At 38.8% G+C, this 15059-nt stretch overlaps 1 protein-coding gene across 1 annotated transcript in view; it reads left to right on the top strand.

The window, feature by feature from the left end:
* The first annotated feature begins 11523 nt into the window (after window positions 1-11523).
* Window positions 11524-15059, top strand: part of tpk1 (thiamin pyrophosphokinase 1) — a 49525-nt gene continuing 45989 nt past the window's right edge. The window contains exon 1 of the mRNA XM_080854816.1: window positions 11524-11539. The gene's annotated coding sequence lies outside the window, so the exon portion shown is untranslated. The remainder of the gene's footprint in view (window positions 11540-15059) is intronic.

The following is a 15059-nucleotide window of genomic DNA, read 5'->3' as shown; positions in this document are numbered from 1 at the left end:
TAGGCTCTCAGCTTCGGGAAAAGACAGGGAAGGAGTTCATACAGTTGTTGGGGCCACACACTCAAACCAACAAACAAACAAACAAAGCACCGTAACTGTATTTGACCAAATGCTGAAATAATAAGCACTAGGTATCAGTAGCAATAGAACCTGCCAGTATTGTGAAACAGACAAACACAAAAAAAAAAACGAATAAATGGCAGCGGCTAGACGCTGAAGCAATAACGCTGACTATAAGCAGCTGTAGAAGAATTGCCTCCTGCCAGTGAACTAACAAGAAATGCAACCAAAATTACAAACACACAAAACAAATGAATCCTTTGCAGCGGACCGAATGCTGAAAACACTGGTTATCAGCAGCAATGGGCAAACTGCATCCTGCCAGAGATGAAAGCAAATTAAAAAAAAAGAAGAAAATAAATTATTACAGAACCATATCAATCGGTTGGTGGTCAAACATGTAATTTGCAAAGTAGGTTCAAAATAACTGAAATAAATACTAGTCACACCACACATTCACTTACAATCAACTAGGGTGTCCAGACTAGCAGAGGTGGTATATAACTACCACTGCGGGGGAGAGACAATTATGACCAAACAAAACAGACCAAACAAGGGCAGCTATAAGCAAAGCAGGTAGAAGCAAACCCAGTGACAGGCAAAGCAGAGAGAGATAACACACACGTCCACTCTGCCACATTATCTGTCCATCTTTCTATCTATCTATCTATCTATCTATCTATCTATCTATCTATCTATCTATCTATCTATCTATCACTCCAATCTATATTTATCTATTAATCTCTCTCTCTATCTTAGTAAAAATGTAACTTCAGAAGAAAGCTTAAAATGATCACTGCGTGCCCTCCCATGTGGTTATGCTGCCCATTACCTTGAGGGGCTGAAAGATGGAATAAACAGCATGAATCTCCAGAAAGCAGCATTGTTTAGGACTGCGGGGAGCCGAGCCACACTGGAGATTCAGAGGGCTCTGTGCTGGAATATGAGTGTGCTATTTAATGGTTGAAATCTTTGCCCTGCAAATGGGACTCAGTGTGTTCCAACTATACCACTGCTTTGTGTAGGCAAGGGTCTGATAACCCTGGATAATCTCAAAGCTCTTTTACAATGCCCAGGTACTTTTTGGACTAAAATGAAAAACATTATTTTCAAGTCAATATCTAATTCCCCTGTTCCACCAGGTAGAACAGTGTGGTGCATTGGTTTCCTGCACACAATTTTTTATTGATATTGCACGGCACAACGTACAAGGCCTCCAATGCAAATATGTGATTTACTTGCAGCCCCGGCTATTTTCCACTCAGAGCGACCTCATGAAGAATAACTGACAGCAGTTTATTTATTTCGATGGCCCTTGGCTTGACTAACTCCTTTCCTTAGTGAAATCAATGAGTATGTCACAGGGTTTACTGTTGAATCAAAGACTAAATTGCAATGGTAACAAGGTTTTTTTTCTCCCTCAGTGAATGCAAAATATATTTTGGAATAATTTATTTTTGCGAAGCTTTCTGTGTATGTCACATACAGCAACAACTCTGCCATTCTTTCACGGTTTCCTGTTTGGACCACAGTGGTAGACATACAGTATGTGTGAGAGATATTAATAGTCTTATCAGGACCGTAATCTGATTAAGTTGGTGATAGAGGGCTAAAGTTTACATGTTTTACCAACAGCATATTCAAACAGAAATATCTAGCATTGCAAACATGTAATGAATACACTTAAGCTTGTCGCCCCATTCATAATTTATGTCTCTAGCTCCAGAAAGCAGATAGAGTGGAAAGCATCTATTCCTCTGAAAAACTTAAATGAACCGATGCGCTTAACACACTGGGGTCTAGACTGTCCCAGCAGGTAGCAGTTTTAAAGAGGGGCAGGGTTAACGTCAGGACCAGCATTATCAACAAAACATGCACCACCATTGTGGTAAACACAACAAATTCAACACAAACAAAATAGCTTTATATATGTTGGTATTTGTCGTCCTTTAGGAACACAGCTTTCCTCAGCTTTTCTCTTTGTGAGTTATGGATGAAACAACACAGCAACATGTACACTGCATTAACATGAAGGGAGAAGAGAGAGGCAGGGAGGGGAGGAGAGAAGACTCTTCTCTAGTACCTGGCCTTAGCCATGAAGTCTGGTGTTATAAATTATTGAGAGGTAAAATATGTGTTGGAAAGAAGAAATGGTAGAGGTGAAGCATTAGTATTTTTGCCCTACTTTCCCTGCAGCTTGTTAAAAGCAATTGTCTGACCAATTTGTCACACTGCCCATAACGCCTCCTCCAGCGGAACCTGACAAGTAATGGAAGGTGTGCGAAGTGAAGATGAATGTCTCTAAAACAACCTGCCCAGACCTAACATTTCACTTAACAAATGATAAACAAAGTAAAGTTGAATCTCCACGCCGGGCGCTGGGGAACGATAACAAATACCCCTGCTTTAATGAAAGATGTCTACCCTGTTTCTCCGTCCTCTGTAATGTTTATGGTTTTTGGGGGTTGGTAGTGGTGGACCAAGTCAGCAAAGCTTGTGAGCGACGGCGTGAGATGGGTCAGTGCATTGCTTTTTGATACACTCATCACTCACGGATTAAATTATACTGTGAACAGTGTGACAAGGATTCCAGCTAGCATTTAACTAATTGCACAACCATGTAAATCTATCATCTCCCACATTCCCCCACATGTGGCAGAACCTCCATTAGATAACTCATAACAAAACACTTAAGTCAACGCAGTGTTGACAATACTGCCGTAGCAATTTAAAAAATGACAAAACTTAAAAATATGAATATACTCTGGGCATGAATACATGAATAATATCTGCAAATAAGCATAAGGAACCAGACACCTAAGGATGAATGACACAGCATTTATATATTCTGGCAACTTCAAAAGCATCCAAGAAAATGTCCCTGTGTTTGTGGCAGTCATGACCAAGGCCAGATTAGCAATGGAGGATGGCTGAGGCCTCAGAGCCTGCAGGATGGCGTGCTAACATCAGTTTGGAGTTCAATTTGAAGCCCATTGCTTGTTGATATTTTGGTGATCTGATTTCCATGATGTCAGGTAGCAACCAAACTACATGTCAGAATGGAGAATTTTCTGACACCAAAACTGAAAAATGAGCCGCCCTATCTGTAGTTTGGCAAACCAACTTGTTCTTTCCGACAAATAAAGTACAGATGTCAGAGATGTCAAAACATTTTTGGGTCAATCTGAAAGGAATGAAATGCATGCCAGATGTCGGAAGTCTAGTATTTTATTATCAACCAAAAGGAAATCAGGTTGACAGACAGAGAAGTCTGGATAGGCTCAGATAGTTTTAATACCAGCAACTTAGCTAAACATCTTAAAAGCACTATTGTAACAAGTATGCAGACTTTACAAAAGCTACTGGCAACAATGCGAATCAACCAACTCTGCGAGCAGTCCTAGAGAGAGGAGGCAAAGCCAAATGACTGCACTAAAGAGCACTGAGGCTCTAGCTGAACACACTGCTTTAGACAACCAGCCCCTTTTTCATTAAGAGTACTCCTAGTATTGTAGCTAATGCCAATAACAGACGCATGTCAATAAGTTCATAAGAGGATACTGATTGGACAGATTTCCCTAGTTGTTAACAGTTTGTGTAGGTGAATTGTCATGGAATAGCCTAGAATCCTATACCAAAATGTGTGTGTTTGTGATGTGTTTTCTCTTAAGATTGAGCATTTAATTTGTGTTGTATAATAATGTTGCCTTCATTATGTGATGGTTGTGCCGTGGTTTTCTGTACATTTATCGTTGATTTTGCCCTGGACTTAGCTTTGAAAAGAATTGCCTATACAAAATAGTTTATTAATCAATCATACCTACACAGCGTTTTTAATATGTAGTATAGGCCACTCAACTCAGATTAATAGGATTATTGAGTGTTCGAGTGTTATGTTTTGACATTCTAATTAGCATCACCTAGTTGCTCAAAATTGGTGTAGCTGAGTTGTTATTGATGAAATGTTTTGCAGTAGCAAATAGCAGCACTATATCACCGAGAGTGCATTGGTTGTGTTGTGTTAAGGACAGGATAGTCAGGGTGTAGCATTACATTGTGGTTGCAAAGTGTTACTTTTCCTACCGGACCTAAAAATACTACGTGACAATGCTGAGGGAGCCCTTTGAGTAGATGTAGTCTAAAGGTCCTTAGAGTTCTTAAACCAGCCCCGCTAATGCCTCATGTAACTCAATTTCAGATTATATATCATAGGATTATAAATTATGAATTAGATTAGAAATTGGGTTTTCTTATTTAATTACCTTTCTAATGACTGAGCTTCTAGCTCCTCAGCTGGGTCATAATATATATGTAACCTCATGTAAGATGATGTATTGAGTGCAGGCCAGCTCATACTCTGTGTTATGTGATATGATGTGATGTACTGCAATGTAGAACAAATGGAACAACATCAATGGGAAATAATACCAGTCTACCCCGACACACACACACACACACACACACACACACACACCAAGACCAATGCGTTGTTACAATATGAGTTTAAATGATACGTAAAGTTTCAATATAAGCATTCAAAGCAGGCACCCTACTAGGAATGGGGGCAGCAGTGTTACTTGTAATAATCCAGCTCACTTCTTCTCTCACCACTCAGATACACTAATAAAGATGAATGCCGCAGGGCTTAAATATACATTAATCCAGCAATGCATTGGTCCTGGGGGCAAGTTATTTTTAACAGCAGCAGTCAAGCCTCAGATACTGTAAATATATATAATTTATAATTTGTATAAATAAATACGATTTGGCTTGCCACCTTAAATGCTTTGACATATTGTAGCCATGAAACGTACACGTAATTGTGTGAACATTATTGTGGTTATTACCATTTGGTATTTGCTGTGAGGAGGCTGTTACGGGATGTTAATGGATTCAGTGTGAAGCATAAATCAATGGTCACATGATCTCTGTTGTGTTATGTGTTACATGCGTACGATGTACATTTGGACAGGAGCCGTAAAAATAAACAGAAAACAATATATATATATTTGAAGTGGATCATCCACTTTGAAACACAGATTTGTTTTTTGTTTTTTTTGTTTGAAAAATCATGAAGGGTGATGTTTTGACATTTGTGTCCAACATCACCTAGAATATCATGCATATTTAACCATGAATAGGAGAATTTGCTTAAGAAGAAAAAAACATGGTGATAGATTTGGGATCATAAATCATTTTCCATCTGACGAGCTGGCAGGTGGCTGGGGTTAACCTGCCACGGTGAACGAGTAATGAGAAACATCTCACCCCAGTAACATGTCATATCTATCATCCTACCCATGTCAAACAAACGCTTCTCAATGTCATGATGACCTTTATTGTAGGTTTAGGGTTATCCTCCTGCTCACAAGTCTCAACACAAGTTTGATCATAGGCCAGAAACAAGAAGAGAAATTACTCACTAGAACAGCTACATCAATTCTCTCTAATGTTGTGAACCATTTAAAGCAACCCATTCCTATGTTAGTCTAATTTGATGAAACTTAGGAAATTGCAAAAAAATGAAACTGATGCACGCAAAAAGGATACAGTTTGTCAGTGCTATTGTAAGCTCAGGCTAGCAAGTGTGGATATGCTGAAGGAATTCCCCTGCTGACCAGACCTGTCAACCACTGTGTGTAATTACAAGGCAGGTCAATCCCAGTTGTGTGACAAGGCTGGAATGATTGAGTTTGACAAGCACCAGTGGGGAAACAAGCAAGTGTTGTGTTGGGAGCTCCTTACTGCGAATCAAAATAAACAAAGACTGGAGCAGAAACTTCCAACCATCTCAACATGGCGGCTCTGAAATTGACTTCACAAATCCATTTGGTTTTATGCCCCTGACCTTATACATAGGAACGCATTATTTTGTGAATGAGATAAAGAATAAGGGTATGTAAGAGTTTTGGCTGTCAAACTGTCAGGACCGTATGTATATATGATGGATGTATAGTATGTTGTAAACATAATTTGCTTTGAGTTTAAATGTTTCCTGATTCAGTCAGCCTTTACAAAGGTGTTGACACTGGTGCAGTAATTTGCACATCTTTGACTCTAAACAACAACATAGCTTTGAACCTCACAGTTGCTGTATTTGAAAAGAAAAACTCCGTTGGTGAGACAGGGTCTGTTCTAAGGGAAGTTCAAGACACAACGTGGGATTCTAAGGTAATAAATATGTACATTATGCTAATGTACCTACCTCTTAAAATGCAGTTTGGTACCTCTTGGGGTCTGAAATGCAAAATGGAGCACTTTTTATATCCAAGCTTGGTCTCGGTGGTACCTCGAACTCATCTTCACAAGTTCACTGTACTTCACTGTACAGTGATTCATTGCCCCGGAAAACATGTGGTATGGAGACCAGGAGATTTGCCATTCAAAGGAAAATGATTGTAACTATCATATAAACGTCCTATACTGTGATGCATAATGTATTCAATGTTTACCCAAGACAGGGCTGCTGCTTTGATGCATCTCTTCTCTGCAAATTTTGCTGGTGTGAACTGAGTTTTTTAGAAAAGCATTGCACAATGGAAGTTAAACTATAAGTAGACCATTATTGTATAAAGTTTCCCATGTGACATGCTGCACTGTAATACATTCAAGGCCTTTTACTTTCCAACAATTAAATGTGCTGCCTCGGCAGAGTCCTATCAGGGTAGGAGAGGTGTGTCCACGCCAGTAAAGTAGAACCTCCATTGCACTGTCCAAATGACAAAAAAAAAATGTCTGAAGGAGCACCTTTTAATCCCCTGAATACTTCACTACCTTCTTTCCACTCTGCATGTCTACTTTATTTAACCAGTGAAGCTTGCACAAATTTTAAGACATGATTGTGATGCCACTCACGCACCCTGTAGCAAAGTCTGGTTGCAGATCACTGGAGTTATTTTTTTAAGATGTATTTTCCACAACTGAATGCTAATTTTAGTCAGTTGCTACACACGCAAATCTGTGCCAAAATATATACTGCCCACTTAGACTGTCCTATTTGAATGCTTTGCAGTGTTTCTCAGCCATATCCAGTATTGCAGTCAACATTTATAACTTTAGAGAGTGGAAATCTGTACAATATTCGTATGAACAGTAGGAAATAGCAAGGACAGTTTTGAGAGAAAATGCCAGTCATCAGGACCAGCATTACAAGTCTCTGATCAAGGAACAAAGATATACTACAGTATAACCAATCCTTTGTGCATCACGATCACAGCTTCGTCATGCCACGGTATGTCATTGGGTGTAAAAATAGTATGCCTATCTTTCAAAACGATACATCTGAGATTCTGAGAGTGTCCATGTAAAGAAAGGAATTGCGATGGAAGATGCATAACCCATCCTGTCAGTGTGAGCTTGTTAATCTTCATTCTCCTTTTCTTTTTTTCAGCTGAAGATGTTTTGTAATTGCTCAGTTGACTTGCTAAGTATAAAATGACTAACATTCACTTTTCATAATCATGTCCTGTAACAAGATGGCTGATTAACTCTGAAGCACATATGCCTTTCTTCACCACCATGTTGCAATCAATAAATGAGGGATTCAATAAATTAGTCTTGTATCTCCAAAATCCTGGCAGGCACTTAAAGGCTTTCTTTCAGAATACTTTGATGATTTTTTTAGTACTTTATATTTCTGCCTGCAGTAGCATAGTGTTCAGAATAGCAAAGAAAGACTGTCAGTCACATTTGGAGGATGAGTTGGACAGAAACAAAACAATTAATTCAAATTCTTTAGTGCATAAAGACTTAGGCCCAATCCCATTTCTAATCTCCACCCCTACCCTTACCCCTACCCCTTGGCCCTCGCCTTTTCAAACGGAGCCATAAGGTAGGGCTAGTCGAAGGGGTTTAAACTCTAGCCCTACGAATTGGGATAGCCCTTCAACACTTACGTACGTCATCAGTACGCTGCGTCAGCTGTTACGTTACCGGAGAGCGACAGCTGTCACTCACCAGACATAAACAAACATGGCGCCTGCAGCTGTTATTAACACAATGCAACATTTCATCAAACAAGTTTTAAAACCATGAAATACAAAGAAAATACTTTCATTTGTGTGATGCTCTTCCTGCTGTTTCCGACATTTTTAAAGGGACTCGTGCGATGTTTCTTCTTTAATGAACACGGGTTCGTAATGCATTGGGGGAAATCGGTCTCACCCCTTCATTTGAAGTGTGCCCTCGGAAAATCTCCATTTGGAGGGGTGGAAAGCCCTTCCCCTTCCCCTTCCTTTCTGTCTTAACGTGAATTGGGACAGCCCTACCCCTCCACGTGAACGCGCAAAATGGAGGGGAAGGGGAAAGGCGAAGGGCTAAGGGGTGAAATGGGATTCAGCCTTAGTGAAATTTGAGAGAAGTTCAGAAAAATACTTTTTTTTATCCTAAATTAGAATTCAACTACATTTTGTTTATTGTTTTAACTTTTTTTTCCTCACATCTGTAAGTGTAACTTTGCTCATGGGTGTTTTGACAGCCCGGATGAAGAATTTGAACGAGTGTGACCTTTTTAATTAACTTAATTTACAGTTTTTAAATACATGGATTGCAGATCCACAAAAATAAAAGTTGTCATGAAAGTTGGCATCTTAAGTCTAACAATAAATCACATTTTATATTATTTCTCTCTCAAATGGTGTTCTTTTGGCCTAACACAATAAGTGTGACTCTCTAAGGCTTTGCAGCTAGATATAAATGCATAACAGATTGGTATTCCCTTGGATCATTTCATCTCCAGTCAAACATCTTCAATTCCGTCTACATATAATTAAATTCAATTTTATTTATATAGCGTCAAAACAATGAAATGGTTTGGAGTTTGTGGCAGAAGTGGAGAAGACACAATCAGGAACATGGCAGATGAAATAACACACATATGATGACACGTATGCATGCTGGCATACATGTTGTAAGTGTACACAGCAAACATGTGGTAAATGTACACAATACATAAAACTTAACATGGTATAAACATGATAAATACAAAATTGATAGAGGATATGGTGGGGAGAGATTATTCAAGTATTGTACACCAGCTAAGTGGGTATACAGTGTGCTCGTAAGGTTACTATAACAAGGGTAAGGAGAGTAATGGAGCATCTTGTCAACTGGCAAGTAAGTAATATTACTTTATTTTCCCCATGGCTTTATGCTGCCATGAAAATCTGGTGTTCAAGGAAGGTCCATGGGTCCACTACAGGGGTGAAACCTGCGATTGTGAAGAGGATGATGCGCCAGGAAAGGCACTCCACCAACTGAGACAGAGACAAGCTCCAGAGGAAGGATACATTATGACATGCACACAATATCCATCCTTTCCCTCAGGTGCATAAAGATTTATTTCACTGTCCATCGTTTGCCATGCCTGGAGTAAGTGGTACTGTGCTGTATCACTTACTGCACAACGAGTAAGCAAATGTATTGAACTGAAATCATGCCAAATAGAATGTAATTGCTTGAATGTGGATGGTAATATCCATCACAAATGAAAAATGACCGCCCTGACTGAAATCCGGTACAACTAGAAGGAGTGACCTGTAGTGACCCCGTGGGAAGTTAATTGATGACCAATTGTTCCACCCAATCAATAGTGCAGTAAATGTCATGGTACGTTTGATAGTCAATGTCTTGTAACATTCTGAGGACTGAATACATAGTGTGCAGCAAGGACAAGCTCTGAAAGTGGTCAAGGTGTGCCATTCATTTCAGAACTGCTCAGGCAGTGTGGAGATTTCCCCTCACTCAGCAAAATAAAAGAACACAATCTTGTCCATTGCCATTCATTCTGTGTTCTGTAGGTCATGTATGCCTTCAACTTAGTTGTTATTCGGAAACAGACGTCATGTCAGTCTATTTCCAATTATGAATGTTAAATACTTACACGCACATGCATGCATGAACATTGCATTGATAGATGTTATGCAAACTTGTAATGTGGGTGGAAATATGAGTGGCAGGTTGGGCAATCATCAAATTAAATGTGCAAAATATGTATAGGCATTTGCATTAAGGAAGTGCATACAAAACAGGGTTGTCTTTTGATGGGTTGCCATGTACTGTTGACATGTACAATATTGCTGTGCTTCTGTCTCTGTGGTGTTTATTGTGTGCAGTTGTGCAATGCATAGCTCACTAAGTCTTTGGACAATTTGATCGTTTGTGATGTTGTTTGCATACGGTATGTCAGAGACTAGATACTGTCATTTCCGTATTTTTTTTTTGCCTCCAACGTTTGTATTCTGTTAGACAGACAAGAACTGCAGAGAGAGGACCAGTGGCTGACAAGGAGAGCAAACCACCAATTATTCATTTTCCGAAATGAATCACTGTGAATATAACTGCATTTCAAAAATGAAATGATTCTAAAAGTATGATTGCTGTCATTGACGGAATGTCAGTCGCCCACAAAGCACCTGCAAGTGAAAGATTTTACAGCATCTAACAAAAAAACAAGGGCTTTTACAGTAAGTAAACTGACTTTCTATGTCATTTAATGTTATTTCATTGATACACATTATATGCACACTAAATAAGTGATACAATTAACAAACACATTGTCTGTGTCTGACCTAATCAATTGTTATTTGACATCCCACAGGGTGACTTAAACTATAACCTCATCATCATAGCTTTGCTGATTTTCATTAAAAACAGGAAGAGATAACAGGTATGGCCACATATCTGATGATGAAAATCTTGGATTCAGTGAACATTGCTCCCCACACACAGTCTGTCATTAACGTTATCTGACAGGTATGGTGTTGGGTTAGATGTGGCAAAGGGGCCACTGTTTTTAGATAAAGCCTTCGATGTTATCACAGGGTCCCTACGGTCTTTGATACAATGGATACGATGGAGAAACCAATGATGTTCCTAGTTCAGCTCGTTATAGAGAGTTTAAGGATGTCTCCTTTAATTATGCTTTCATCTGGCATTGTAACGGATTTCGTATGTGAAATGGGCTTTATTTTAGACACCCATAAGACAAGCCTTTAGCTGTGAGCAAGAGAGTAGTTCCCTGGACTGGTAATTTAAATGAAATATTCAAGTGCATTTAGCAAGGATTCTGAATCTCTGCTCTGATTATCTGATTATATGTAGTGTGTAGGCTATACCCCTATTGCAGTTGGGCTTAACTACATCGGTTCCATTCCCTGATGTGTTACCTTGGGCAGAAATTATAGGTTAATGATCAAAAACATTTGTTGACCCGCATATCTTATAGAAAGCCTATGAACGCTACCCTGTTATCCATTGTTAAGATCTAAAAACATAATTTGATATATCATGTGATTCCATTTATGCGTGCAAAGCATTTGTACCAAGCTCGGCATTCTATTAAGTGTCGTCGATACACTTTACATACAGTAAGATGCGGAAGATGTTGCAATGTCGTAATACAATCAGTTTGTCCTGTGTGGGACACCGTCTTCCCGGAACTCAATCATTGTATACACACTGGAAACCCATGCCGACTGCGGTGAGTGTTCATGTAAATTAGAGCTACCGGTGCGGTCAGAAAATTACCTTTCTGATTCAGATATTCGCATTGCACCTCCGCCACGTAATACACGGGGTGAACTGTGATTACGTTTGAATAAACTACGCTTATTATGCGATATTTTTTCTCTTTTTCTTTGCTACATTCGACTTTTAGGAAGCAAAATAGCATTAGCAAAACCTGGACTGTTCCTTTAACTTAGCCATCCTTATGATGCAGTGGGTTTCGATGTGATGCTTTGCATTTACCGTTACTGATTTGTCAACGTGCTGTAAATACACTCACTTTATTTCCAGTGTGAGTAATATAGGGCGTCATGCCTTGCTGCCTTAACGTCATTGCAATCAAAGTTGAGATCAAGTGAACATATGACCTTCTGTTATGAGCTTTTCCCTGGATCCATCACATAGTCTTGGGTAATAATTGCAGGGAAATGTGTTGGACACCCTTGACACAGCAAGAAGCGAGTTTCGTAACATGTAGTTTATCTAGAGACTAGTTTATCATTTACAGCAAGTTGCTGCTCAACTTAAATTGCTTTGGATGTAGGCTGGGGTCCAGCAGAAATGCGCTAACATCTCATGAGGCATCTCTTAATCTCTTAATTATTTTGGATAGGTTTCACATCCATAAAATGCATCATTCCCCTTGGCTTTCCAAAATTATAAAATATCAATGTAAAAACAAAAATGAAAAAAGGCAATAGCCTATAATGTTGCTAAAGATGCATGTGTGATGTGTACCTAATTATGTAGTGAAGCATAATGAAAACATACCAGTATATTCATTTTGTGCACCAATGACTGCATATATCTAGTAGGTCTCTACATGACAACCAGTTTGCTGGTTAATATGATGTCAGTTTATAAAGAAGACAGCAAGTATGATCTGTATCAAAGTAAAAAATATAAGCATCATAGTCAAGATCAACATTGGCAGTTCAAACAAAATGCTCATAATATATTTATAAATCCTTCACTGCCCATATTGTGAAGTGACATGCAAAGCAGCATTCATAAGCTATTCATGAAGTATTTACAAATACTGGACAACACCATATAACATACACGATGCAAAGTGATTACACTCCACATGGAAAGTCCTTGCAGGATAATGGAAGGTAGAGAGTGCTTCTTGGTGAGCACAACCAGATTAAGATTAAGAAAACAGCTTTATCTGGCACATATGGTTCAATTATATGAACATCGTTTGCAACACTGAATTTATAAGTAATACAAACAAAAACCTTTGTTTTTTAGATAAAAAGGCATTTTCCACTTATGTTTATGTACTTACTATTGCATAAGCTGTGCCATCATTTGACAGTGAAAACGATTAACCAATACAAAAAACAATTAGTTCTCAATTCACTGTGAAGATCATTCTCCTCACTCTCGCCTCCATTTTAAGCCTGTCACCATATCTAGCTTAACATTGTGTACATATAACTCCATGGAATAATTAAGTCCTTTTGAACAGTGTCTAGACGAAATCTGTCCTTCTGTCTCCAAAATTTGTGTAGAGTCTCTTGGAATATAGTTTTGACACTGACAGCTTCCATTTTGACTGTATTCAGCACTGCTAGTTTTGTCCAAGTTAGCAACAGTAACTAAGGGGGGTGGGACTTAATGATAGGTGAATTGCAGGAGATAACTTTAAGTTATGCCAAAACATTAACTATCTGTACCTTTGATGTCAGTTTGATGGTTTGATGTCAGTGTCTTTTGGGCATGCACTCTTGTCTAGGGAGCCAGAGAGCGGCCAAATACTTGTTTTTCTTACTTTGTGGAAGGTCTAAGGAAATCACGATCACCTAATGGTACATGGTGACCTAGATCAGCTTAAATATGGCCACAATTTATTAAACGTGCTCACGAAAGTCTTTAAACGTCTAGGCTACACAATGTTGTCTTGTCTTATCTTCTGACAATATAATTACTTGCTAACATCTTATTGTGAGATATTTTGGACAGCATTTCAGTTAAGTTAGTAGGCCGACGTCGATTTCATTATATTTTCCTTTTTAGCCTTTATTTTTTTCTTTGCAATCTATTTCATTGAATTCCAAGGCAATGCAAAGTTTTACTGTGTTTTCTGAAGTAAAGAGTAGATAATTTAAATCCACTCTGACTCCAAAAGGATATAAGACGTATTTAAAGGAATTTTGTGTGAAATAATGCAATGAAGGCCACTTGAGTCAATCTTGCTCCAATACTTTGCTTTGGTGTAGAAACAGCTGATTACAGAGAGAACAGAGGTTTGCGTTACAGAGAAAGGGCAAGGCCAAGTCATTTTTAAGAGGCAATATTTGTCGTTGAATGGAAAATATGACTTCAAAATGGAACTGTTATTTTGAAAAGAAAAAACAAACAATAGATTTATTACATTATTATAGTTAAATTATGCTTAGGTGTGCATAGATTAGTTATTTACCGACGTCTATCAAATGCCCTGTGCCTATACAAGGCTTTTCTCTACAATTGTGCTGCTCCTTGAAATCAGTGTGTACAGGGATGGATTCCAACTCCAGAAAGGTGTGCCAAATCCATTCCAGATCAAGGCCAGGTGTGGCCCAGACCTAAGATGATGTCTGCATGTATCTGTGTTTTTATTGATCTGTTATCTTTCCAGAGGTTTGATTGAAGGAGTAGAAGCCTTTCTTTTAATGCTACACTGACCTCAGCTCCAATAGTAGCAGTGTGGTTGTCGATACCTGGTCCAAAAATTCCGTTATGACTGATGTTGTGACAGTTTTAGTAGCCCTGTCGATTATTTTACCCTGTCACAGGGAAAACATGAATTTAAGTGCCTTTGGAGGGTCTGTGGACCAAACAGAGAGTACTTTTGCTTATCATTTACCCATGGTAGCTTTGACCCATGTCAAATGCAATGCAATTGTATTAAACACACGAAAGTACAACATATATCGTCACCTTGAGAGTCCCCTGGCTCATTCCAGACTTTTATTTATTGATTTATCTTCTGGTTTTTACAGCGGACAGCCATATTTGTTTGCAGAGAAACCTCTCTGAATTGAATCTTGATGTCATTGGATGGATTTTAGACTTCATGACCGATAGATTACAGTGGTTGAGGATTAATGGCGTCCACTCATCCACTGGTTCACCCTAAGGATGTATACACAATCTCTCTCCATCTTTATGCTCTTTACACAAAAAGCTGTCAGAAGAAATTTAAGAGTAGACACTTTATAAAGTTCGCTGATGACTCTGTCATAGTTATTTTGCTGAAAGTGGGGATGGGGGATCCGATCGTTAATGACTTTGTGTCATGGTGTAAAGGTTCTTCCCTTGAACTGTATAAATCCAAGACGATGATTACTGATTTTAGGTCCAAGTCCATTCCTACCCCCAAACCCACAATTATTGAGGTTACTGAGATTGATTTGGTGGAGAACTACGAATTTGTGGGTAGTGTTTTTCATAGTGGGTTGTGCTTTTAGGCTAATGCAGATGGGAGAAGGTACAACAACATCTTT

This window comes from Sprattus sprattus (assembly GCF_963457725.1).
Source record: "Sprattus sprattus genome assembly, chromosome: 17".
NCBI classification, from domain to species: Eukaryota; Metazoa; Chordata; class Actinopteri; order Clupeiformes; family Clupeidae; genus Sprattus; species Sprattus sprattus.
The sequence above is the reverse complement of the archived record's forward strand: the minus strand, read 5'-3'. Positions and strand labels throughout refer to the sequence as shown.